At 47.6% G+C, this 24573-nt stretch overlaps 1 pseudogene across 1 annotated transcript in view; it reads left to right on the top strand.

The window, feature by feature from the left end:
* Positions 1–7963, top strand: part of LOC144169900 (uncharacterized) — a 235901-nt pseudogene extending 227938 nt beyond the window's left edge. Inside the window, exon 11 of the transcript XR_013322536.1 lies at positions 1120–7963. The product of XR_013322536.1 is annotated as an uncharacterized LOC144169900 (transcript). The remainder of the gene's footprint in view (positions 1–1119) is intronic.
* Positions 7964–24573: the final 16610 nt, after the last annotated feature.

Raw genomic sequence — 24573 nt, forward strand, 5'->3', positions numbered from 1 at the left:
CGACCCCCCCCTCTTCCCCTCTTCTTGGTTATGACCCTGGGGTGCAGAGAAAACATGAGTCTATAGCAGCTCAAAATGCCGCTCGTAACTCTCATCAGGGGAAGAGGCGATGGATGAAGCTGTGCCAGTGGCCTGATGGGAGCAACGTCAATATTCAACAGCAACAAGTCAAGTTCTACATTGGATCAAGAGAAGGTCCTACTGGGCTTTCACCTTCACCTTCTTGGAAAGTTCTAGGCATCCCTCATAATTTCTTTTTCTCGGTTCACCGATCGTCTCGCGGAAGACCCAACAGCGTGTACAAAGATACACGAGTGCTAGATAGCAGGTGAAGCTTGTCACTTAATCTTTGCCACTCCATGATGCCCAATAACAAATCAACCTATCATACGGGCACTCCAACGTTACAGAATGTGGGTGACATTTTGTGGTCCACCAGCAGCACTGCACCGACTCCTTCGAGCCAATGAGAACTCAAGGATGGATGCCTGGCACATTATTTCTGAGGCATAAAAGGAAGGGTCATAAAAATACAGGAAGGGCTGTGCCTTTTTTTTATCATATAATCAAACATATCTTTGACTGAAGCAAAATTATGTCGTTACACATTCACCGTCATGCATTCACATTCATGCTGGTCAAGAGCAAAACAAGGAGTAGAAGCGCATTCTCTCTCTACTACGAGATACATTGTGTTGTGCTCCTCATCCTGAGGACGCATGTTCGATCCCTACCACAGAAGGCATTGTTCTGATGGAGGTGAAAAACAAAACCGCCCGTGTGTTGACATTTCAGCCCACGTTAAAGATCCTGTGGGGATCTGAGTTCTTCCGAGTGTAGTTTTGGAGTGTGAAACATCAAAATCTGAGATACAGTGGAGGAAGAGCAGGCAGCGGAGTAGAATGGCTTGCGGTTTGCGATGTGGCATTCACTTAAATGGGGAGACTGGGCAGGTATTTAGTGAATGGCCGGTATGCGATGGCAGGTATGCACGCATCACCTGCCATCGCGTTCTCTGCTCCGATTCCTTTGAAAGTGTAATGCAATCCGGTTTTGTTGGTTTCTTCTTCTCTTTTCTGTTCGGATGAAGGTTGCAAGTGTGTCTGCTCTTTTGCCCAGGTGACGGAAGGAACCAGGCGGACAACTCCATGTCTGTGACCATGGAAGTGAACGGCATCATCTACCACGGCGTCCTATACCCACAGTCCCACCGAAACAGGATGTCCTAGGCCAACCACACCTGCTGCGTTGCTCCACTGCTGGACTCTCTGTGTGAAGCCAGCCCCCCTCCCCGCCGTCAACCAAAACTTGATGTGAGAGAGAGAGAGAAAGAGAGAGAGAGAAGTGTGAGGGCACAAGGACGAGGAACGGGAAGCCGCTGCTGCATCTTCCGACAATGGCAATGCTGATCTCTACTCGAAGCCACTGTGCTGTTGTGTGCAGATATGTACATCTCTCCTTCCCCTGTCAACTCTGTCCTGTGTGCACTGACGGTCTATTTGTTACTGCTGTATGTATGGGCGCGTGTCTGTGTGCGTGTGCGTGTGTGTGTAAATGTGTGTGTGTGTTTGTGTGTGACTGTGACCCGTCCACTCTTATTGGCTCACAAAGGCTGTGTATGCTATTTCTGTTTTACTTTTGACGCAGTGCGTACACGTACATAATTGCTTCTTTCTTATGTTGGCTTCCCTGTTCATAACATATGCCTAATTTGCACATGGGTGGCTGCTTGCAATATGTCCGGCAAGTGTACACTCGTACTTTGCTAGCTTCCAGATTCCTGTATTGATTTCTTTCCTGCATTTTTACATCTCGTCAGCATATTCAATGTTTTCTCGGTACCATCTTTCACTCTTGCAGTCATTATCAGCGTGAACATAACTGCGGAATATATTCACCACGTAAAGATGTTGAGCACCCCACCAAATTTGACTGTTCAAGTCAGCCATCTGCCATGTGCAGTCTTGGAGGCACCGTCTAGGCTTGGTTTGCTTAAGTCAATTCTGGCAAAATATTGCCTATGCTCAATCTGGAGATGATGTAATGTTTCATGTTTCTGTGTTTTTGTGTTCCAGAAAGCAAATAAGAATCACGAATTATAGCACAGTGTTTATATGAAGGCAAGGAATTTGGGCCTTGGGAATTTTGCAACAAAGCAGAGGCTTCGACCGCATTTAGAAACTTTCACATTTCCACTGCAATGCTGTTTTCTGGCTGTCTCCTAACAGAGGATAGAGAAAATTGGGCAAAGTTGTAGTCGTGATCTTGACTTAAAAATGCAAACAAAATGAGGCATTACACAATCCGCAATTAAAAATAAAATTTTTTACATTGCACACATGAATCATTTGCCATGTTTCATACTCTTGCTTTTTATGTTTATTCTTCGATCGACCAAAGGGAATGTCTTGCGTGCTACTGAAATCAAGCGTTGCTAAAATTTATGCCAGCACGTGTGTTTTTTAAAGGAATTCCAGATCAAGTGGATCGGAGATGGACCGTTTGTGTGTGCGTATGAATGAAGGGAACAAGAATGTTTTCTTGATCACGTTTTTTTGCAACTTATTTTTATGCGTGTGTGCACTTGTGTGTTTTTTGTAACAACCTCCCTGTTCATTTGCATTTTAACTTGCGTTTCTCCTTTTGTCACTTTTCATTGAGGAGTCCTGCTGCTTGGCATTATAGACTATATCGCAGCGCAGTAACAAAGGTTCCATTGTTATTTTAACAAAGAGCTGCTGTTTGAGTCTCGCTGGGTAATTCAGTATAATATAGTCAAGGCCTCATTTATTATGGTCGCGGCACCTGGAAGGTGACATCCTGTTCAGAGCAATTTTCAAAAAATGGTTTTAAGCACTAGTTTGCTTGCCTCCAATAGTTGATGTTCTTGGTACCTTGCGGTAGGTGTATGTTCGCTATTCCGCCATCCATTTTTCCTTTGTGCTATCTTATTTTCTCACGATGTGCTTGGTACCTCGCGGAAGCTTTCGGTTCTTTATTCTACCGTCCATTTTATTGCTTGTGCCGTTCATTATCTCACCTATCTCTGTTGCTGTTCTTTACACAACTTTCCCAGCTGGGCTTTTAAGGCATTTCTTGTTCACTTGTTCTTTCCCGTCACTTGTTTACCCACTAGCAGTTCCCCAGCTGTTGTTATGACTAAAATAGCATTTGCATCGGTAGAAATTTCTCCTAGGTGGGGCAAACCGGACAGTTCACTGCAAAAATTTGTTTACCGCTTTTCCCGTGGTTCCACTGTTCTCCGTTAAGAATTACTTTTCTGAGCTTGGCTGAGTCAACCAGACAAGCAGTCCTTGGTACTTCTTTTGACAAGCTATGATGACCAAGTTCCAACTTTCTTTTTGTCTCTTCTGTTTCAAAGTGCAGCGCAGTTCTGAACTGTCTTTTTCCTCCCCCCTGCATATGTGTCTTCTAACGGCAGCCTGCAGGTGTGCAGCATGGCATTAATCATCATTAGTGACCGCGTTGGCTTTGATTCTCAGCATTAAATCTGAAATTTCCGGTAGCAAGTGCTTACGATCGTGTGTTTAACTTGTTAAAGGTTGCGGTCTATTTCCTCTCCTGACATCTGAGGAAAGCACGCGGCCCAAAATGTTCTAATCCTTCTAAGCACTGATAGCGTGATACACACGACAATTTCTATGCTGTATTTCTTTCCTGACAAATTGTGCGAGCTTTTAGCCACTGGCATCAGCCGCAGAATGTTGCCACCTTCTAACATGGGCTGTGCAATTGAGGGCTTCTGTCACAGCAGCGCTCTAAATTTTGGGAGCAAGCTGCAACGCCAATGTCATATGAAGGATGTTTCTTGTCAGCATAATTCTCTGCAGACTGTGACAGCCTGTGAACGGAGACATCACAAGTTTTATAACCTGCCATGAAGCAAGTCTTGCGAGCAAAGGACTGCACACTTTTATTTGTTTATTTTATTATTACTGTTTCTCGTTTCTTAAGGTTTAGGGGGTGCTACAGTGGCGGAGTTTCAAGTAAATTCTGCACTGGCAGAGCGGACAAATAGCGTGGCTTTTTTTTTTTCGTTTCATTTGTTTTGGTAACGTAAGCTGCTATTTCACACTCAAATTGACAAGAGCCTGAAGAAGTGGTGGAGGGTTCGGTCAGCCACACTGTAGGAGAATCTCAGGGATCTCTTCTGGTCTTGAAGAGCCGTATGCGTGTGTTTTGTGTTGCATTTGTGTGAAAGCGCGTGATTGTTCTCATTCATTTACACTACGAGTAAATTCATCTCTCGCACATTAATTCTCACCCTGGGAAGTAACAATAATTTTTAGTTTCGTAGTTTTCCCACGCTGTAGCTTCTTGTTCTCACCTATTACTCTCTAGTGTGGTGCAAGCAGGCCAACCTTAATGTAGTTCTGTGTTCTGCTTTTTATTGAATTGACCGCCAAGTTTACTCCAGACACTGCGCTGAGGCCTTGCATTGTCAGAAGACTTCGAGCAGGCAGCTTCAACACATGAGAAATGTCATAAACTGAAGAAGTGTGCGTGAAATTTGAGAGCACATGTATTTCCTCCACCGTACATGCTGTTTCGAAGTGTGGGCTGGTGCAGGATGGCCATTTTTCTCAAAAAACTGCCGTTTCAGTGACAGATTGCGTTTTTTAATCATCATAGCTGTTTCACGGTAGAAAATTGAAGGGCGCTGACAATTAAGGACCCAGCATATTCTGGCAACACTGTTTTAATGAGTGTACTTTGTATCGCTGATTCTGACCGTTGTGTTGCCTTTTCTATCTGTACCTCTTTCTGTTGTTTACCGATGACTTCCCACGCAAAGCACTTTACCGCTTTGGCCATGGTCGCCAGCTGTCGTTCCTTTTGAGTGCATTTTTTAAGGACATGGAGCCCTTTGTCTTATGTTTTTTAATCTTGTCGTGAAAAGAGCAGACAGAGAGCACAGCCCTTGTTTACTATATTATAATAATAATATTATTATTATTACTGTTGTTTCTATTTAAACATGCGAGTTTGTTTGTATATGTATTAGAGGGCGATAGGAAGCCACCCTTACGTTGTTGCGTCGGCTGCATACGTTTCGTGGTCGTTGCGAGCGTCTGAATGTTCGCTATCGGCCGGAATACGTGCGCATGCACCGCCGAACCAATCCGTCCAGTCGGGAGAAAGGGCCGCGCTGAAGGAGCACAATCGGCGCCCAGGGTCTTTTTTTTCCGGTCGCATTTTTCCCCACGCGACTTGTGTACATACTCTGCCAATTGAGGATATCATATTGGTGCGTTTATTCGTTATTATTCTTTCCTACGTTGCTGTGAGAGTCTTTTATTTAGGCCGTGGCATATTTCTCTCTCTCTCTCTCTCTACTTTTTTTCTTTTTTTGTGTTTAGCAGGCATTGATTCAGTGATGAGAGGTAAACAAGAGAAAAATCCATCGTTGTGTACTTTTATAAACATACACACACACACACACACACATATATATGTATAAATATTAAAACAAGGATGAGAACTTCCCTACCCACCGTTTTTATTTATCTATTGTTTTCACCAGCCCCCTCCCTGCTCTCCTTCTGGTCTCGTTTCTTTCATCTTCTCTGGTTTCACCTTTCACCTTTGAGCAACATCAAAGAAATTGTCATGCGACTTTTGTATGCGTGCCAGTAGTACCGTATTTCCGGAACGCGTTACAAGCGGACAATACTGTTATGTGCTGCCTAGGATCAAGCTTCTTCTACATGCTCCCTTGCTTGGCAGAAACAGCATCCAGCACAATAATAGGGCTTTGTTGCTATTGCACACAGCCTTGCTTTGTGTTCAGCCATCGGCAACGAGAGTGGCGCTCTTAACATGGGAAGAACTGGTTTTCTTACGAATAGGTTATTGCATAATCGTTTTAAAAGCATTTGAAGCATTTGTGCATTCTGCTTCAAGATCTTAAACTGAAATGTTCGATTTTAATGTTTGATCTAATATACTACATTTGCAGGTGCTATTAATTGGCTTTCTTTTTCTCTCACTGACACACGCATTAAATGTCACAATGACTGCCTAATTCACGTTTAAATCTCCCAAAAGAGGTCCGCAATGCTGTCACATTTATTCCAAACCAAAGTTTGACCAGAGGGCATGCACCTACAGAATAAAACAAGTATTTGTGGCAGCAGTGGAGAGCTGTGATGTGAGGCATGTGTCCACGATTTGGTATTGCGAGTCCTAGCGTCTCATTTTCCCGGCAACGATAACTTTTTTTTTTCCCTCCACCAGACTGGAAATGCTGTTGGTATAGTTTGTACGAAAACTAAACCTCACTCTGTCACCTCTGTATTTTAAACGAGCAGGTGTTTCATTTGATTTTGCGTGTGTGGGTGCATCAAACAGTTATTTTGCGCAGCCTTTCAACGTTGTAGCGAAGTGTTTTGAAAAAGGTTGTATTAAGGGCATAGCTGAAAGAATTCTACACGCTTAGATGGTCGGTGAATGGAGTCACGTGCGCACGGTTGTTTCTACGAAGTAGGCTCCCATGCCTATTTTCTCACTTATCGCCATCTTCTGACGTGACTAAGAACAAGTGCGCTGTATTACCCTATGCTGCTTAAAGCACACTGCCACATACAAGAAAAGAATGAGGTGTTGTGCAGATACATTAGTGTCGTGGAGAAAGAAAAATAGAAAAGTAAATGGGAGCATGTAGAACATCGTGATTCTACTAGTCACTGTGCAACTTCCCCCTTGGTTTGTTTTAACAAACTCTCACTGCAGTCTAATGCTACCCTTGCTGCGACGCACTCAGCCGAGGCCTGTGTTGAAAACTAACGGGGTTAATTAGGACTACGCGACATGATAATCGCCACGTCCTATCACGCAATGAGCTTCAGCGTTCCCTTCTTTCTCATTTTCCCGCTTCCTTTTTATCATCCTCTTTTCCATGTAGTGCAATTTTGGGAACAAAGAGGCAACAATACCCTTTCTTTCTTTTCTTTATTTTGCCCCATATACTGTTTCTCCCAATTCGTTCCGCCACGATTTCTGTCAGAGTCGTATTCAGTCGGCACATATCTGTGGCTACCTTTTCTGCCCGTGGGCGAAATGAAGAGGTACGCAAGAAACTAGCTCACTGACTGGAAGACACGAACCACAAAAAATTGCATTTCATGGTGAGGAGACTTGTTTTTACTTTGTGTCTCAATGCAGAGCGAGCATATTGTTGGGACACACAGATAAACAGCGCTGCTTATCTCTAGTGGTTGATGTGCATCAAGAAACGAGTGTTTGTACTGCAGCCAGACATTGGCTGTCTACCGTAGTGGAAGGAGAGACTGAGGAAGGGTGTAGCGAGGCTCTGGGATGACTTGTGGGAAGGGGCAGAGTAGGTGCTCCATGTGCATTGATTGCACCAAGCACACGCACAACATACATGTGCATGCGTGGACGTGGTGGCGCCTATCTGCTCACCCCGAAAGCAGCAATGCCTCCTGACTGCCTTCGCTGTAGTGTGTACTGTTCATAGCGTGCTGGTGGCGAACTCTTTCCATTTTTCACGTGTTTTAAGGTCAACAACTTAAGTTGCCGCTTCTTTGTGTAGCGTCGATTCTCTGGAGGCATTATTTGTGGGCTGTGTCTCAAACCAAACTCTTCATTTAGGTGAACAAAAAAAAAAAAGGAAATGAGAGGAAACATTGCCTGTTTCTTGAGGCGGGAGGGCAGTGAGGTGTGTTTGATAGATCGATGTATATGTTCCTTCTCTGCCTCCCCTCCCTTTCATTTTCACATCCCACATTCACTTGCCCTTTGTCTGTGGTTATGCCGAGCTTGTTTCTGTTTTGACTGATTTTTTTTTTTTTCTTCACGCGAGATATCTGGTGGGACGAGCACTTCTGAAATATGTTTTCTCTCATTATATGCCTGTCTGCTATCATAATGTTATTTAGCTTGTACAAATAAAGATGAAAAACAAGTTTTTGAACAGAAAGGTGCCTGCAGTCTGTCTGATTCGCACGCAGCAAGTGTTGGTTGCCTTCAAGCTTCAAAAACTCACTTGTGCGTGTGATGATCTCTGTACCCTTAATAGCGGAGCCTTGTTGATCCAAACCTGGAAGCAACAGACATTAATTAAAAGTGCTATATTCAAAGAAAGCAGCCCTCAAATGCATACGAAATTAATTTTAACGATTTGAATGCCCGTTTTAATTACCCAAAAAGTCAGATTTGGAGTGTTCGAATTGTATAGATTACATTGACTCCATGAATTCTGCTCGATGACCCTTTCCCTGAATATAAAGCGAATTATGATCCTTGTAATGGTTTCTCATGGGAATACTGCCGGCAGATTTCTTGTAAGAGGATTGGGGTCAGTTTAATATATCCCTGGATGTTGTGGGCTGTCTATTTGCATCTTTTTTTATAGCAGCTGCCATGTCAACATGCATCTTGTTTCAAGAATGGTGGGGGAAGGTTTGGCCTAAAAAAAGGTGGGGTAATTCTGGAAAACAAAGACAGGCATGACATTGCACTTTGCATTCATTTTGATGTTTCTGGAGGCTAATAGTGAATAAGAGCAGGTCATTAGGAGGTGATAAGAGTACATGTAGGCACATGTGTGGAAGCTCTCACGCATGCAGAGAGCTGCAGAGAAAAAGGAGAAACAATACACATGCTTGGTACACAAAGAGGAAAAGCTTTGCGGTGACGTGGCGCTCTTACATGCTGTAATGACAGTTGTGATTCTTAATTCAAAATAAAGAATAAAGCCAGACACAAAACACAGAAGACAAGACAAAACGCAAGTTTAAACATCCAAATCAGCACGAAATATTTGAACGTTCCACCCATATTAATGGAAAGATCGAGAGCTTAAATGTTTATTGAAAAGGAGAAGTGGTCAGCCTGAGAAAGTGACCTTGGGCCTGCTCTTTCCCATTGGGGTGAGGGTACGGGGAACAAAAAGAGAAGGGAATGAATATGCAAGGTATGAGAAGTGACAGTGAAATCGACGAATGAACTATGTACATGAAGTAAGACCAATAAACGCATCGCATACAACGGGGCGCCGAATCAGATTATTAAGTTCACTTTTCAGCGCATGATTATCGTCCATATATAAAAACTGACATTATTCCGCACTCTACGAAATTTAAGGGAGGAGGGGAGTGGGGGGTGTACTACCATGGCGGTGGCTAGTGGAAGGTGATGGTCCCCTCTGACCACACCAGATTCCTCCAGAGTTGCACAAAAAACTGGGCTCATGCGGAGAAATCGAAGTTGGTATGTATCATTCATGTTTGCCTGAAGTCGGCACAAGTACGCTTTGAGCGGGTTTAAAGAGGCGACAAAAGGCGGTGTTGGGGGGGATGTTCGACCCCCCCCCCCAGAGTCGAAATTCTGGATAAACCCCTGGGCGGCAGAGACAGAGAAAACGTTTTTATTTATTGAGAATTCCGATCCGTCGAAATTCACGCCACTGCGCAAAAGTGGAGATGACAGAACACGACATCCGTGCCTTGTATTTTATTTCACGGAACACACCGCACTTTCTTGGAACTGATCATTTTATCTTTTCAATTTTGCCGCTAAGGTCTTATTCTAGCTAATCAACCGTTTACTGTCAAGGCTGCAGTCAATCCAGAACTCACCATGGCGCCTCCTAGGCGTAATCTCGCATTCGTTTTTCACATATATATACCTATTGCACGGATTAAGCAGTGTTCAGGCAACCAGCCCGCGCTCTACCTGCGAGTGAGGTCGACAATGATCCGTTCATCCCGCGCTCGCACCGAAAATCTATGGTTGTGCACCTTGTTTCCCAATGCACTGAAGGAGGAAAAAACGTACCACAAACGGCATCACCACATTGTAACACATACAACGTGACACGACTCCAGGGCACCAGTAAGGCGAACGTACACAAGTGTTCACGCAAGCGAAAACAAACTTTGTTTTTCGCACCACTTCTCAGCACACCTATTTCACCCAGCCGTATACCCTTCACCTAACTGCACAGCTTGCCAGTCCCTCGGCACCCTTCAGCACCTTATGTGGGGATGCCCGAGAGATCCATATTCAAAAATAACCACATGTGAGCAGTGGGAGGAGGCGTTGCGCGGCCCAGACCAGGAGGCTCAAGCTTCCCTGGTCGCCCGGGCGGCCGCGGTCGCCGCCAAAACGGTGGCCACCATCGTCAACTAACTGTGCTCCCAAATAAATGTGTTTCTTCTTCTTCTTCTCAGATGATGAGCCCTTGTTACACCGCTATGATGTAAAAAAAAGGTGGCGCGGTAACTCCCAACAGAATTCCAAATGCAATCGTCACAGTAAGCAGCCAAACCGGCCAAACGTGACAAACACCACGCAGCCGCGGGCCGCTCCGTGCTTGTGAATGGAGAGTTTTAGCAGTCCGTCTGTTCCGTTACGTTGTTACCGGTTTTACCGGGACCCGTTTGCGCCTGCGCGCGCGGAAGGGCGAGGAGGTGCAGACATGGCGAAGGCAGGCCCGCGGAACTAATCGCCCTACCGCGACGAATGCCCAAGTGCCCAGACGGGTCCCGGTCAACACGGTAACTATGTGCACGACGGAATAGACGGTCGTAGTTCGAGCGATCCAACGTCAGAAGTTAAATTCGGCTTGCAGCTCGTGAGGCTGCTTCCTGAGCATGCGATCTTCGTCTCGCTTCGAATTGCCAGAGCGGCAGTACTTCCACGATAAGAGGCTGGGAGCGCAACGCTTTGGAAAAACCTCGTACGGCGCCTTCGGCGACGCCACAGAACAGGGAGCGACGCCGCTACCGGCTTTTCTTCATGTGAGGCATAAAATTTTGGTCTCAACTTCCGGTCTGGAATCCCTTACAATCCGGAAGTCACGTGATACAAATGACGGTTATATTTTTGAGTAAAACAATAATAAATATCAAGAAAACTTATGCAATATCAAAGTTACAAAAAAATTTGTGAAACGCTTTAGCTTATTTTGCGAACAAGCAAGATAACACGCGTTTGCCAACGTTGTGGATGTCGCCTGTTCCAAGTGTCGTCTGCTCAACTCAGCTACCAAAGGATAGCTCGCGAACAACGCTAATCAGTGCGCGTCATGTGCGATATCCATGGATGTTCCACGTGGTAAGTGCGAGCCATCACCTTACCCTTTTCGCACTTCTTCTCCACCTAAATGGTAAACAAATTTTCAATGCGTAAGCATTCTTTTGGGAGTACCCTACGGAATGCGTGATGCGAAAAACGTACCGCCTCGTATCTGTCGCTTTTTAGGCCTGCCGGATACCGTTTTTGTCGTTTGGTCTCGACCAATTTTTGGAATGTAGGCCCGTTCGTCTCACGGCGTTTCGCCATAGGCCAGTTTGTCACTTCGAAAAGTTCGTCACAGGAGTGGAAAACCGAAGTTGGCGGTGTGTTTTAGAAATGTGAAAGCGATGATAAAACATCGTTTGTACATCCTGCCTAATGGTTGCTACATAAAAAGTGTAATGATAACCTACTTGCAACCTCGTTAATGAAATAATTATAATTCTCACACTTGCAATAAACCAGTAATGAATGACAAGGAATGGCCCAAGAGAACCCGTGAAAAAGCATTCATTAGTCCAACCTTTTACAATTCAAAACGCAGTATTCCTGGAAGCTGCTCTCAAAGTTCTCAACTGATTGGCTTCGCTGTAGCGGCTTATCGCAGTTTAAAGCTGCTTGCTCCGTCGAAGGTCCAATGGAACGTAGATTTATTGACTGATCGGAGTGTACGAGCGCCCTCTTGGTGCCTATTACTTCCATGTTGAAATCGAAAATAAAATCATGTGCGAATAGGGCATCTCTTTTATATCGCGAATACAACTACCCTAAAGAAGCAAAAATGCACAAAAGAGAGAAATGATTATGTTCGAATCACGTTATCATTCTTGTCCTCTCCTATTGGCCTTCACTTCTGAAGACACTGATATGAAGCAGGAGGAGGAGGAATAAACATAAAAAAAAGAAATAGAAACCGTTCATTGCAGTCCTGGTCGGCTTCCTCAATCCAAGAAGCCGTGGTGTTTAACCCGCGACGAAGGAGAAAAAAAAACTGTGGTTGATTCATCTGTCATAGGAATCGGTAAAACACGAAGTGAAATTTGCAGCGAAATCTGCAGCGAAATGGTCATGATTTGCGGGTCGGCGGCTGTCTTGTGGGTGTGCTTGGCGAGCGACGTCTTGCTGGCGGGTCGCTTCAGCAAAGGTATACTGGCGTCATTTCCGTGACGGGTATGACGTCAGTGAAATCTTGGTGTATCCCGGCATAAAACACTTTCGGGTTTTAAAGGGCCCCTGAGATGGGGGTTTTTGGGGGGGTCGATGGTAACGGCTATTTCTTGAACTAATCGTGACGTGTTTGTGCGCTCTTGATTTAATCAATTTTTTACGAGCGTAAAAACATCAGAAAGCTACAAAAAACATCTTTTCTGTGTGGGTGCTTTTACACAGTCACACATATTTGTTTTATACCGGAGTGTAAAGCACTTACACACCGGGCCAAACCGGGCTTGACGCTCCTCCGTTCTCGGCGGAAGGATACAGTGAGCGCAGGAGCAACGACGCTTGCAGCCAGCGTGATCGCTCAGCGCTCCGTGTCTCAGTTTTCTTTGCATTTGCTTTCTTGGACGGTGTACCCGAAAGGATTCTTTGCACCATCTGTGTTTCGAGCGTAGCCTCGACGTTGTTTCAGAGGTGGTAACGAACGGCGCGCCAAGGGAGCGCCGCGCCGACGACGAAGGAGGAGCTCCGCACGCAGCGCTTGGACGACGCCGGGCACTGCTCGTGATCACGAGGCGCACGCTCAAGTGCGCTCACGCGGGCTGAATAAATCAGTTCAAGCCCAAACGCTGTCGCAGCTGATTCTCTGCGGCGGTCGCGACAAGGGCAAGAGCATGCTCATCCCGTAACGACAACTGCAAAAGAGTTTCATTTCATTGCTTCCCATCAAGTCATGATCGCAGAAAAGTGTGGTTTGCTGCACCGGCCTTCTGAATGAACCTGTTGCCTAGTGTCCTTAGCGCGCTTTACCGTTTACCGTGTTAAATAAAGCAAGAGTAGCCGTTTGCCGCTGAAAACGAAAGGATTGCACTCTGCGGTTTCTGCATTCCGGCTTACCGGCTCTGCCGAGTAGCGACATCTGGCGAATTTGTCGCAAAGCAAATGACACAAACGTTTGTTGCCCAGAACTGTTCGCTTACGCTTGAAATGGCTTGAATCTTAGACGTCTTAGATTGAACTCTCACAATACAATATTTTTTTTAAAAGAGCCGTATACTTTTACTGTAGAGCTTAAAAAATCGAAAACATGACGTTGACGCCGCCATCTAGTGGGAAGAATTAGGACCAAGTATTGCATTAACCAGAATTCACGCCACCGCTAAATATTTCGATATAAAATGAGTAAGATATATTGTAATGATTCCGCAGTTACCTATATTACCTCGCGCAAGACGATTTTGAAAGCATAAAAGAGCTATGCTAGTTCATAAAGGCATCTGAACCATTGGAAGCGTGGGAAGCTGGAGTAGGGGCGGAAATTTTGCTCGCTCATTCTAAAAAAAAATGTCATTTATCGTGCTCCTGATCATCATTTAGCCATAATGTAGTAAACAACATCAACTAAAATTGCTTGCATGAAGCGCAGAGCACAGCGCATTTGCTGTGCCGTAAAGTTCCGGAAGAACGCCCACCCAAATTTAAGTACAGTGATATCAAGTGAAAAATACGAGATGGGCGAAATTTCGGGTCAAGCGCGGAAAGGACGAATAAGTGACCGCATCTACACATAAAGAGATGATTCGGGTTTGTTTTGTTCACTCATCGGCGCTAAAGCCATGGATTTTACGGGGTGGGCGCGCGTCTTTCAGTAAATTGAATATTTCACCCGTAAAAGGGGGTGGGCGATGTTTCGGGGGAGGGCGTTCACTCGGAACTTTCCGGTAATCTAATCAAAACGCGAGCGTAAATTTCGCCGGCGCAGGGGGCTCGCTACTACAGTCGGTAGAAATTCTAGCCTCTGTATCGCTATGTAGCGACGGTAAAAATAAGTTACCGTTCACGGAAACTCTCGCGCATGCAAGGTCGACTTCCGCAATCACCAGTATCTCCTGCTCAAAGTCCGTAAAGACTGAAAACGTAGCTTAAAAAAAAAAAAAGGACGTCGTCGTCTCATGTGCGACCCACTCGCTGAAGTAACCATGGTAACGACGACGCTCTAAACCAAACCGCCGCCGTCAAAAACCGCGGACATTCCGGCTGCCAACCATGAAATGAGTGCTTCGCCTCGGACGAGGTCGGACTATGTCGTCATCGCAAGCCGCCGAGCCAACAAATAGTTCTGTCTCGTCGGGGTAATAACTTTTGTTAGCGTGAGCGAATATGCTTACTATTTTTGGACTTGTTTCTACAAGAACTATAGAGTAGATTTCTGACCAAACAAAAACACTTTGAAATCCATCTCAGGCCCCCTTTAAAGATATGTTAGGCTAAAACCGTCATTCTCACAACTCTTCCTCTCTAGCATGTGGGGTTAAAAAAGCGTGCACTATATAGAGAGATAAAATGTAAAGGAAAGGCAGGAATGTTAACCAGGCTACGGCCTAGTATGCTATCCTGCACGGGGGAAAGGGGGACAGTGAGGAAAAAGAGGAAAATAGAAAAGGAAGGGGAAGGGTACAGACATAGCGTAGAGTGGTGTGCCTAGCGGTAGGACACTATAGACAAACAAGTTCAGTGAGTTCATAGCGGGTAGTCTTCTGCGCTACAGTCTTTTGTGCAATTTGGTCGTTTGTAGAAAACACAGGAGCGCTTTTGTCGCCTTGTCCGTAGATGACGGAGGAGGCCAGTGGCCCAGGATTGTCTCCTCGGAGAACGGCCGCCGAGGGTCTAACTTTCGTAGAGTCGCAGAGAGTTGTCTTCGTTCCGATGAAAACCGTGGACACACGCATAGAAGATGTCGTATGGTCTCTGGTGTGTCACAGACTTCGCACGCCTCACTGGCTCCCATTCCAATCAAATAGGAGTAAGCATTTGTGAATGCAACTCCAAGCCAGAGACGACAAATAATGGTTGCATCAGATCGTGGAAGGCCTAATGGGAGGGGGCGCTGAAGATGGGGGTCCAGTGCATGGATACGAGCCCTCGTGAACTCTTGGGTGGTCCATTTGGATAGCGTGGTCTCCCGAGCAAGTTTTCGGAGAGTCCTAGCGGCGTCCGTCCTGGATAACGGAATGGATATGGTCTCCGTTTTTTGGTGTGCCAAGCGGGCGGCAGCGTCCGCACTTTCGTTTCCGACAATGCCGCAATGACTGCATGGGAAGCCACTGAAAGGCAATGTCATGACCCGCTTGGGTGGCACGGTCGTACAGTATCTCGGCCAGAAGCTGTTCATGAGGTCCACGGCACAGGGCTGACTGGAGCGATTGAAGCGCAGGCTTTGTGTCGCAGAAGATCGCCCATCTTCGGCTCTTATAGTGTGGGGCTCAGGGGCGCGCAAGTCGGCCGCTACAATGAAAAGGGGGCGCGGGTTCTTCGGGGCCCCTCTTCCAAGATATTTTCTTTATTGCGCTACGTCCCTGCCTCACATGACTCGTTAACCTTATATCTATATTCCTGTCAGAACCATGTTACCCTACCTGTTTACTCTGACTGGCATTATTTTCTGAAATGTCCCGGATGTACGGCCGCCGAAATGGGAAAAATAAAAGAAAACATGTAGAAGAACTGCGAGTTGGGCGTGTTGGTAAAGGTTCATATTGGGAAAAGCGCGAACAATACTTCGCTGTCGTTCGTCAATCGTCCGCTAAGCGCTCCGTCATGTGTTCTTCCTTGCCCAAGTATTGTTCGCGCTTTTCCCGACATGAAAACATGTAGGCCGAACCCACGGGATTCTCCCCATCCTTTCTCAGTAGCATGTACTGTAAAAAGCCTCGTACTATATCTTTTTGTCTTCGTATGGGACTCAACGACACGAGTGGCCACAACAATCAAGGGGGCGAAAGTTCTTCTGGAATCCTCTTCCAAGACGTTTTTTTCCAAGACGTTCCTCGCCTCCCTCTTTTGAGTTGTTAACCGTCTTATCTATTTCGCTGATACGTACCCATATGCACGTCATAAAATCACAAAAGAACACGCGGACTTTTATTTTGTCGCACGTATGACGAACTTCCCCATTTGTCGAACCGGTCTATAGCGAATGTACCCCTGTTACGAACCGGCCTATTGCCAAATGGCCTTTGGCGAAGCGCCATGTGACATGGCCGTATCCTCAATTTTTTGTCGCTGCGGCAGACATCGCGTCGCTTCATCGCAAGTGTGAACGGGTTTTAAAGCAAAGCTTTTTACCGCTACCCCCCAATGGTTCTTTCGCGACCGTTGGTGTCACCAGAAAACTCCAGCTAACAAATAAAAGAATTTACTGGCAACACCGGGAATCGAACCTGGAACTAATAGACTAACAAAGCGAGAGCCCATTGTCTTACCGATTTAGCTACGAGCCCACACGAAGACTGGGAAGACAGATGGTGTACTAACCAAGCACATCTACGGGTTTACCCCCTGCGTTCTCGCTGAATGCCACGTGAAAGCGTCACGCGACCAGTCACGCCCATCTAGTGGCCCTGTGCGCACCTTACTCATGTGCTAAGAGTTACAAAAATTAAAGGAAGCTCACACCAATGCATGACATCTCACTTCTACTACGCCAATGTGCTAAAGCCTGTGGCATCCAGTGTTCACGTAAACAATCACAGCTCCTTGTCATCCGCCCTCACGCCAAACCAAGGAATACACTCAAATAATCCTTGATGGCCAGGCCATCACTCCAAGCCCCAGCATCAAGATCCTAGCTGGGCCTACATCTCGAGGCTAACATCAGGAGTGACGTCTCCTTGCAGCGCCTCAAAAACAGCATTAATCAAATCATACACATGATCAGGCGAGTTGCCACCAATAAGCGAGGCCTAAAGGAATCCGGTACCTTTCGATTAATTGAAGCTTTTGTCCTCTCGAGAGTTACTTACGTCAACCCCCTGTCTTCTTCTAGACAAGGAAGACATAGAGACGCTTTATATAATGATTAGAAAGGCGGTCGAGCAGGCCATTGGTCTTCTTATGAGTGCGTCCACACAGAGGCTGCTTAGCACGGGGCTCCACAACACCGTGGAAGAGCTGATATAAGGCCATCTTTCTAACCATAAGGTCCGACTCAGAACTGCGATGGGTAACCGCATGCTTCACCAGATTGGCTGGGCAGCCCAGAATGTCACTCCGCTTGACGTACTCCCAGACTCTTGGCAAGTAAAACTAAAGATGCTCCCTTTGCTTAGAAATATGAACCCCTCACATGAATAGGGTCACCGAAAAGCACGGGCTCAAGCGCTAAACACCACCCTCGATGGGAATCATGCAGTTATCTACACAGACGCCTCCAAACATCGAGGGCAGCGATACGCCATTATCGTGGCTACCTTCAGAACCGACCTCCTTGCGTGTACCTCTCTTAGGACCCAAGAAATGACGCCAGCAGAAGAGGCAGCTATCACCTTGGCTCTCGCTCAACCAGGGGTTCGGAGGGTAGTCATTGATTCCCAGCAAACCTACTGGAATTACCAGTAGGGTTGGGTGTCCTGACCTGCACTGCGCGTGCTAAAAAACCACTCCCCAAACGGTTTCATTCAGCTCATCTGGACACCCCCCTCACACTTCAATGGAGGACAACAAATACGCCCACCCAACAAGCCTGTGCTTTTACCTCCCATGCTATGGAGCTGCACGAGGTCAGTCACCCGCTTGTCACGTTCAGGGAGATAACCCAGCATTATCGCATTCTGAGACAGACCGTACATTCGCCTTACCCTGACCTTTCCAGAGAACAACAAACTACCCTACGGCTTATACAATCCGGGCTCCTTCCCACAGCCAACGCGTCTTCACTTAACGCATCCGAATCGCTACGACGCTGAATGTAAATTTTGCTCAGAAGTAGGAACACTCCGCCCCGTAATCGGGGTGTGCGGCTTTAGCCTTGAGCACCCTCCTCTCTTTCCGTCAACTACCCAACCAGAGCAATGGGAGATGCTGCTCTCCAGGCCCTCTGTACCTACCCAGCTTCAGTGGGTGGACAGAACACAGGCGCGCGGACTGCATATGGGCCCCACGGAAGAAGGAATCACTCCCCAGGGCTGCACTCTGGGCCGTTCAGAAATCTGAACAGAAGTATTTCTTCCCCCTCCTCCTTCTCTGCCGCAAATCTCGTCGCCTCCGTCCGCGGCGCAGAGACGGAGAAGACAGATCGTCTAACACCGGGTTGGAGCTTACTTTAATTTTATAAAAAAAGTTTCCACTCTTGTGCTACACCAATACAACTCAACCAAACACCGTTCATGCTTCATGCATTGATTTAACCTTAACAAGAATGTCTCTTTGAAGTAATAAATGGTGTGTTAAGTGCATTTCACTTCTCTCTGGTTTTGCTATTTGTAGAGCGATGTGAGTGAATTTAAGTGACGTCGCATGGGTAATCGTTATGGGTGCCGTTTACAGCTTTGCTTTCCAACCACATTCACGGGGTGGATTGGCGCGATTTTTTTAGCTTTCGTTTCTTCGTCTTATGGCGCGAATTACTTCGACTGGCTTATCTGCTGCACCGTGTTTGTGTCTCTTTGATTGATTGATTGTCGGGTTTAACGCGTGGACGCAACGCAGGCGATGAGGCGCGCCGTAGAGGGCTCCCGATTAATTTCGACCGCGTGGGGATCTTTAATGTGCGCCGGAATCTCGTACACACGGGCGTTTTTGCTTTTCGCCTCCATCAGAAAAGCGGCCGCCGCGGCCGGTAATCGAATCCGCGTCCTCGTGCTCAGCAGCACAACGCCTTAGCCACTGAGCCACCGTGCCGCGTGTTTGTGTCTCTTTGTTCGGGTTTGTTTTTTCGTCCAACGGTGCGAATTACGTATTTGCGCATCCAGTTTTGCGTTTCCGGATCATTATTGGGTGAATTTTCGGGAAGCGGACGCATGAGCTCCTCGAAGCCCCGATTCCTGGCCACGGATTTATACACACCCCTCTAACACCCCCTTAACCCCCTCCCCCCCAGAAGAAATTCGACACCCCCCAAAAAAGATTCCACGACCACAAGTACCAGGCCCAGGAATTTATACACCCCCCCTCCCCCCACACAAAAAGAAAAAAGAAACTGAAATTCTGGATATACCCCTGGTTGGCAGAACGAGCCTGAGCCGACGGCCCGGCCTGGCCGCGCGGCGCCCTAAAGGAATGATGTGCCGTTAGTTCGGGCCGCCACTGGCCGCCTACACTCTATATACTGGTGGGGGGTCTGGCCATCCTAGCCGTGGTCGTCGCACCTTTATGCAGCTTTCTGCACCTACAACCTCCGCAAGACTTCCGTGTACCGTACGGTCAACTGAGTAGTGACGCTTTCGGATAATGAGTGCGCGGCAGAACAGCCTAAATGAGCCATTCTGAAGGTTGGTGCTGTTGCGACGCGTTCCAAGAATGCTTTCTTAAATGCTTTGTGTTCAGATACGTACCAAGGAAAGCTCATTCATTGTTGTTTAGAAAGTCGCGCTTAACGCGGTGCCTGTTCTTGGTATCTGCGTCACCCGGAGGCAGTGGAGTACACACGATTTCATGTTGAGGGAAAAAAAGGAAAGCTAAAGCATGAAAAGATTGAAAAGTAAAATACACAGCAACAAAACAGTTATGTAAAAAGCCAAAACCAAACATTATTTGAGTAAAAATATCGCGATGATGTGCTCTACATAAGTGACCGATTGTTTTGATACTGTTTTTCCCAGTGAAATCGCGAAACGGTTCATCGTCATTGTGAGAGTTCGCATAGCTGCCACACATGTTTAGTGCGTAGCTTGAGACAGTGGCACTGAAATAGTTATCGGTAGTCATTATTTCATTACATTTAAAGTTAGTGGCCTTGCACGCCCGCTGCATACGCCAGCGTCGGGAGGCCGCAACAAAAGAATACATTGTTACGAATCGGCCAGCGCCGCAGTACTTCCCCGCATCACTCCTCGGCTGTGCAGCGAAGCCACTCGTGCGCATTTGAAAACAGGCGCCACCATGTCGGCAACAAGTTGCGACAAGCCGCGTCAGACGCTTTGCTCTCGGCGCATTTCAAAACTTCGGCGGCTGCCTGCGAGGCTCGTCTCCACGCTCTTCAAGGACACAGAGGCCCCGTCGATCGCAACGGAGTCCTCCTCTCTCCCCTCTCTCGGACTCAACGTGCCCGAGGCTATGAACGGCTTACGAACTCTGGAAAGAGTGTTGTGTGTGTCTGTGACGTTCGTGGCGTGTTGCCGCTTGTTTCGTTTGACCGTTATCGCTTTTGGGTATAAATAGAGCTGCCCAAGCGTTGTAACTCATTCCTGTTTGAGCAGCGAATCGATGTTGTGTTCGCTGCTGAGCACGAGGTCGCGGGTTCGATTCCCGGCCACGGCGGCCGCTTTTCTGATGGAGGCGAAAAGCAAAAACGTCCGTGTGTACGAGATTTCGGCGCACGATAAAGATCCCCAGGTGGTCAAAATTAATCCGGAGCCCTCCACTACGGCGCGCCTCATCGCCTGCGTTGCGTCGGCGCGTTAAACCCTACATTCAATCAATCAAATTCGAATCGATGTTGTCGCTCTGCTCGAGTCCTGTATTGTAACCTCGCCCGTCGGGGCATTGTTCTTTGGCTTCGGCTCACCTCTCGCTATGAAGTAAACAGTTACGTTAGCCTACGGCTTTTCTAGACTTCCTCACGGCTGCAACAGCGGCTGGCCGCTCGCATCATACACGCTACCACTCGTATGTCGGAGGCCACGGAGATCGGATCGGGTGCCCCCGCTTGGTCGCAACAATTCACTGAGCCCGTTCGCTTAGGGCAAACTGCTTTTCGAGCTGTTTTGAGGCGCGTGAGCGGCCCGTTTCGCGGCGAAGGCACGATGCCACATGCGAGCACTTCAAGCATCTTTGTTTCGGCGCATCCTCAAGGCGTAATATAATCGATCAACTTAAAAATTTATTGCACTTACAAGCAATAAATTGTGTTCGTCTTGAACAGATCTGCCAATAGGACGAAACCTGTCGTGGTCGACCTGGCGGCAGGCGGCTATCGCGGATCACTCGTCAAAACATTTATTTCGCGTCGCCTAAGCAGGCTAGGCATTCACTGTCTTTTTAATACTAGTACTCTACCTCGTCAAAACATGACATTTCGAAGCAAGAAAATTTCCGCCAAGAGCGTCACTCCCGAAGAAGAGGAAGCAAGCGCGGCCCGAAAGCTGCCGCGCCACTACTCGAGAACGGATGCGACGACCTCGGTCCAATCCCGAATATCGCTCCGCTAAAGCGGCGGCAAAACCTCAACGAGTTGCAGAAGATCAGTCTTTACGAGCTCGCGTACATTGTGCATAGTTGAATGATCGACTGTTCATTGCTCTTCTGATGGATAACGACGACACCACGCAGAAAACTCGACCGAGTCTCCAAGCATAACCACGCATAAACTTAGCCGAACCAAGAATAAGCTGGGAGGGGCCACCAGCTTCGCTGTTTCTCCAGCCTTGCACCCCTAGTGCAAGCTGCGCATTTTTTTATTATTTCTGCAATGTGCGCATACCTGTGTTACACCATTAAATAACTGAAAATTAAGTGAATAAAATGCATGCGAAGTCGCTGTCACCATTTGGCGATGAACGGAGCTGCCATGAGATTACCAGCACCAGGGTCGTTCGTGCTTGCGGGAACAGCCTAACAGACGACGGTCGTACTGTCGTAATCATTCTGCGCATGCGACTAATCGCTAATTTCGTCGCTTTCCACCGTGATATATATTATAAGGCTCCCCCGCCTGTCGATGCTCCTGTGACGTTAATAAAGAAGTGGCCGGCTGCGTACATTCCTTTATCCCCTTGCCAGTTTTGCCTGGCCTTGCCTTCGTACAGCTCCCCGTTGCTCGTTTGTTTAGCTCGGGGCAAGTCAGAATTCTCCACCCAACAGCAACGCCTTTCCACCCTATCTATTCTGCTATTCTAAGGTTATTCAATTCAGGCATGGATTACGGCAACGACAGCGGTGCCTGCTAGCTTGCTCCGATGCATCTAATGTCACTTTAGCTCCGTCTGCACCACAAAACGGCTCTATGTTGACTACGGAATTGACTTGACCGAGATGATCGAGGCCTCGAGTTATACAAGACGGTATAGGTAAGGATGATTCCTGCGGTATCAATGTCCATGGGGGCTTGAGTCAGCAGTTTGTTTCATACGCCATAAAGTTAGAATGAAACCTGCTGATGCGGGGGGTTTGATTACCCGCCATTCCGTCTGTACATATAGTGGGCGCGGGAAATTCTTTGCACCAGGCCCACAACCGTTCAGCAGCTCAGTGCCTCAACAGCTGCATATTGTTTGTCGGCAACTACCATGGTATCCTAGCCAGGGAAGCCTGTAATCGATGGGGCCCTCCTGAGCCGGCTGAGTGCAGCCCAGTTCCACTCGAACAGAGGATCTGTGGTTCTCTTTGAGTCGGCTCGATCGTCAACGGGCGATCGCCCGAGGACGGCAGCACCGTCGCCTCACAAATTCTGCGGTTCGCGCAAAGGAATCGGCAGCTAAACTTCAGCGGCGGGAGGCTTCCTCTCCTCTCCCTCGCCTAGCAGGAGGGAGAAGAACCCGCCTCTGCAAGACCACTGCACCTTCTATCGCTGGGTCTAGGAACCTAAAGCTCCTCTATATAGCTCCCTGCGGGAGCTATATAGAGGAATTATATGCGAACCTGCTCTTACCCGTGCGTGACGCACGACCTTCAGCAGACGGACGAGAAAGCTGTACCTACCAGAGCTCCGCTGTTAAAAATGCAAAGGCGAAGCCACAAGTTGTTTCAGTGGGTACTTCAGCGTGTGGGTGGAAGCCGCAATACGTTTTCTTTGCACAGGTACAAAAAGGATTTTAGGCACGATAATAGCGCGAACCATGCTTTATGAATCGCTTTTATAGTTTTTTGTTGCTAACCCCTGCTCGCGCAGGGTTAAAGCGGGACATCCGTTTGTTCCTTCGTATAGTCGTGCCCGGTAATCTCCTTTGATAGCGAAAAGGTGTAAGCAGTTCGTCACTCATCTTTACTGTTCGTGCTTGATTTACCGATGCTATCTATCCGATCGGATGTTTCCGTAAAGCACTGCTGTGCTTTCAGATAAATGAACGCAGACGAAAGCCGGGCGAATTCGATTCGCCGACGCTCGACGCACATGTCACTTTGCTGACAACTTCGGAGTTCGTGCTTTTCTATTAGTTTATTGCGTAATACAAGTTCACTGCAGTAAAGTTAACTACGAGGAGCTTGCGTCACTTTAGGCTACGTGACATCTGATACAGGTGCGATGTATGCGCACTCATATATATGTTCCCTACAAAATGGCGCTCCCCAGAAGCCACCAAAACAACCCGCCTCAAGCCAGCCCACGGCTGCGACGTCCTACCCCGGAGCATGCACCTTCTCTAGGACAACTTCACGAAAGGGGACGCTGCAACCTATATCTACATGATCAAAGCTGCAACCATGACGGCGCCACAAGATCTTCACTCGTAGCCCTTCAGCAATCCCGGGAGCTACGGATTCCGTAATTTCACGTAGCTTACAGAAATAATATTATTATGCTTCGGAGGATTCGGTTTGGAGCAACTCGAGCGGCTCCGGATGTTTAGCTACTGGGACGACGACGAAACAACTGGGAAAGTGTTTTTCAACTTGAGAGCTCAGCTAGACCACATTTCATTCGGGCATTATAAGAGCTCCTTGAAGTCCCGGACTGTATCTCAGCCCGAGTTTCTCACGACGTCCATCACACTTATGTGGAAAGGACGCACCGAGCTCTTGCTACAGACAGGCGCGCAGCAACCTAATGAAGGGGCCATCGTGTTTGTTGAGGATACGATGAGGTTGTTGCGGCATGCTACCTCGAAGTGTCTGGAGGGAGAGAGAGAGAGAGAAAAGGACTTTATTTACAGTAGCCCTGCTCCAGGGGGATCACCGCACAGGGTTCCGCCCTGGTCGTGAAGGCAAGAGCTGGAGCATATTCTAGTAACGTTGGGACGACCCGGCCATCACTAGGACGTTCGGCGCCCGTCTCGGCCCGCCGCTGTCTGCTCAGGGCTGTCACCAGCAGCTGGACCACCGTTCGTTGTTTGAGAAGGTTCGTGGACACCAACCCAGAGTTTATCCTCTCGGGTAGAGTCTGTGGGTACCCTCGACGTTCGTGTTCATTACACCCCCACAACACATGTGGCAGATCTGCCAGCACTGCACAACACACACTGCACGTTGCCGACGCGTAATGTCCGGGCCGCACATGTCTCGCCAGCGCGGGAGTAAGCACTGTGCCTGTCTGAAGCCTACGAAGATGGACTTCTTCTTCTCTGGAGAGACGGTGATGCGGCCGAGCCATGCTTCGACGCTGCTCTCTGTACCATACGAGCAAGTCACTATAATTAGTGATTGGGCAGGGATCTGTCGCCGGAAGTTGTCGAGACGGCGGAGTGCCGGCTGCACGGT

This window comes from Haemaphysalis longicornis, unplaced genomic scaffold (assembly GCF_048455015.1).
Source record: "Haemaphysalis longicornis isolate Haplotype H1 unplaced genomic scaffold, Haemaphysalis longicornis Haplotype H1 scaffold_2, whole genome shotgun sequence".
Lineage (NCBI taxonomy): Eukaryota > Metazoa > Arthropoda > Arachnida > Ixodida > Ixodidae > Haemaphysalis > Haemaphysalis longicornis.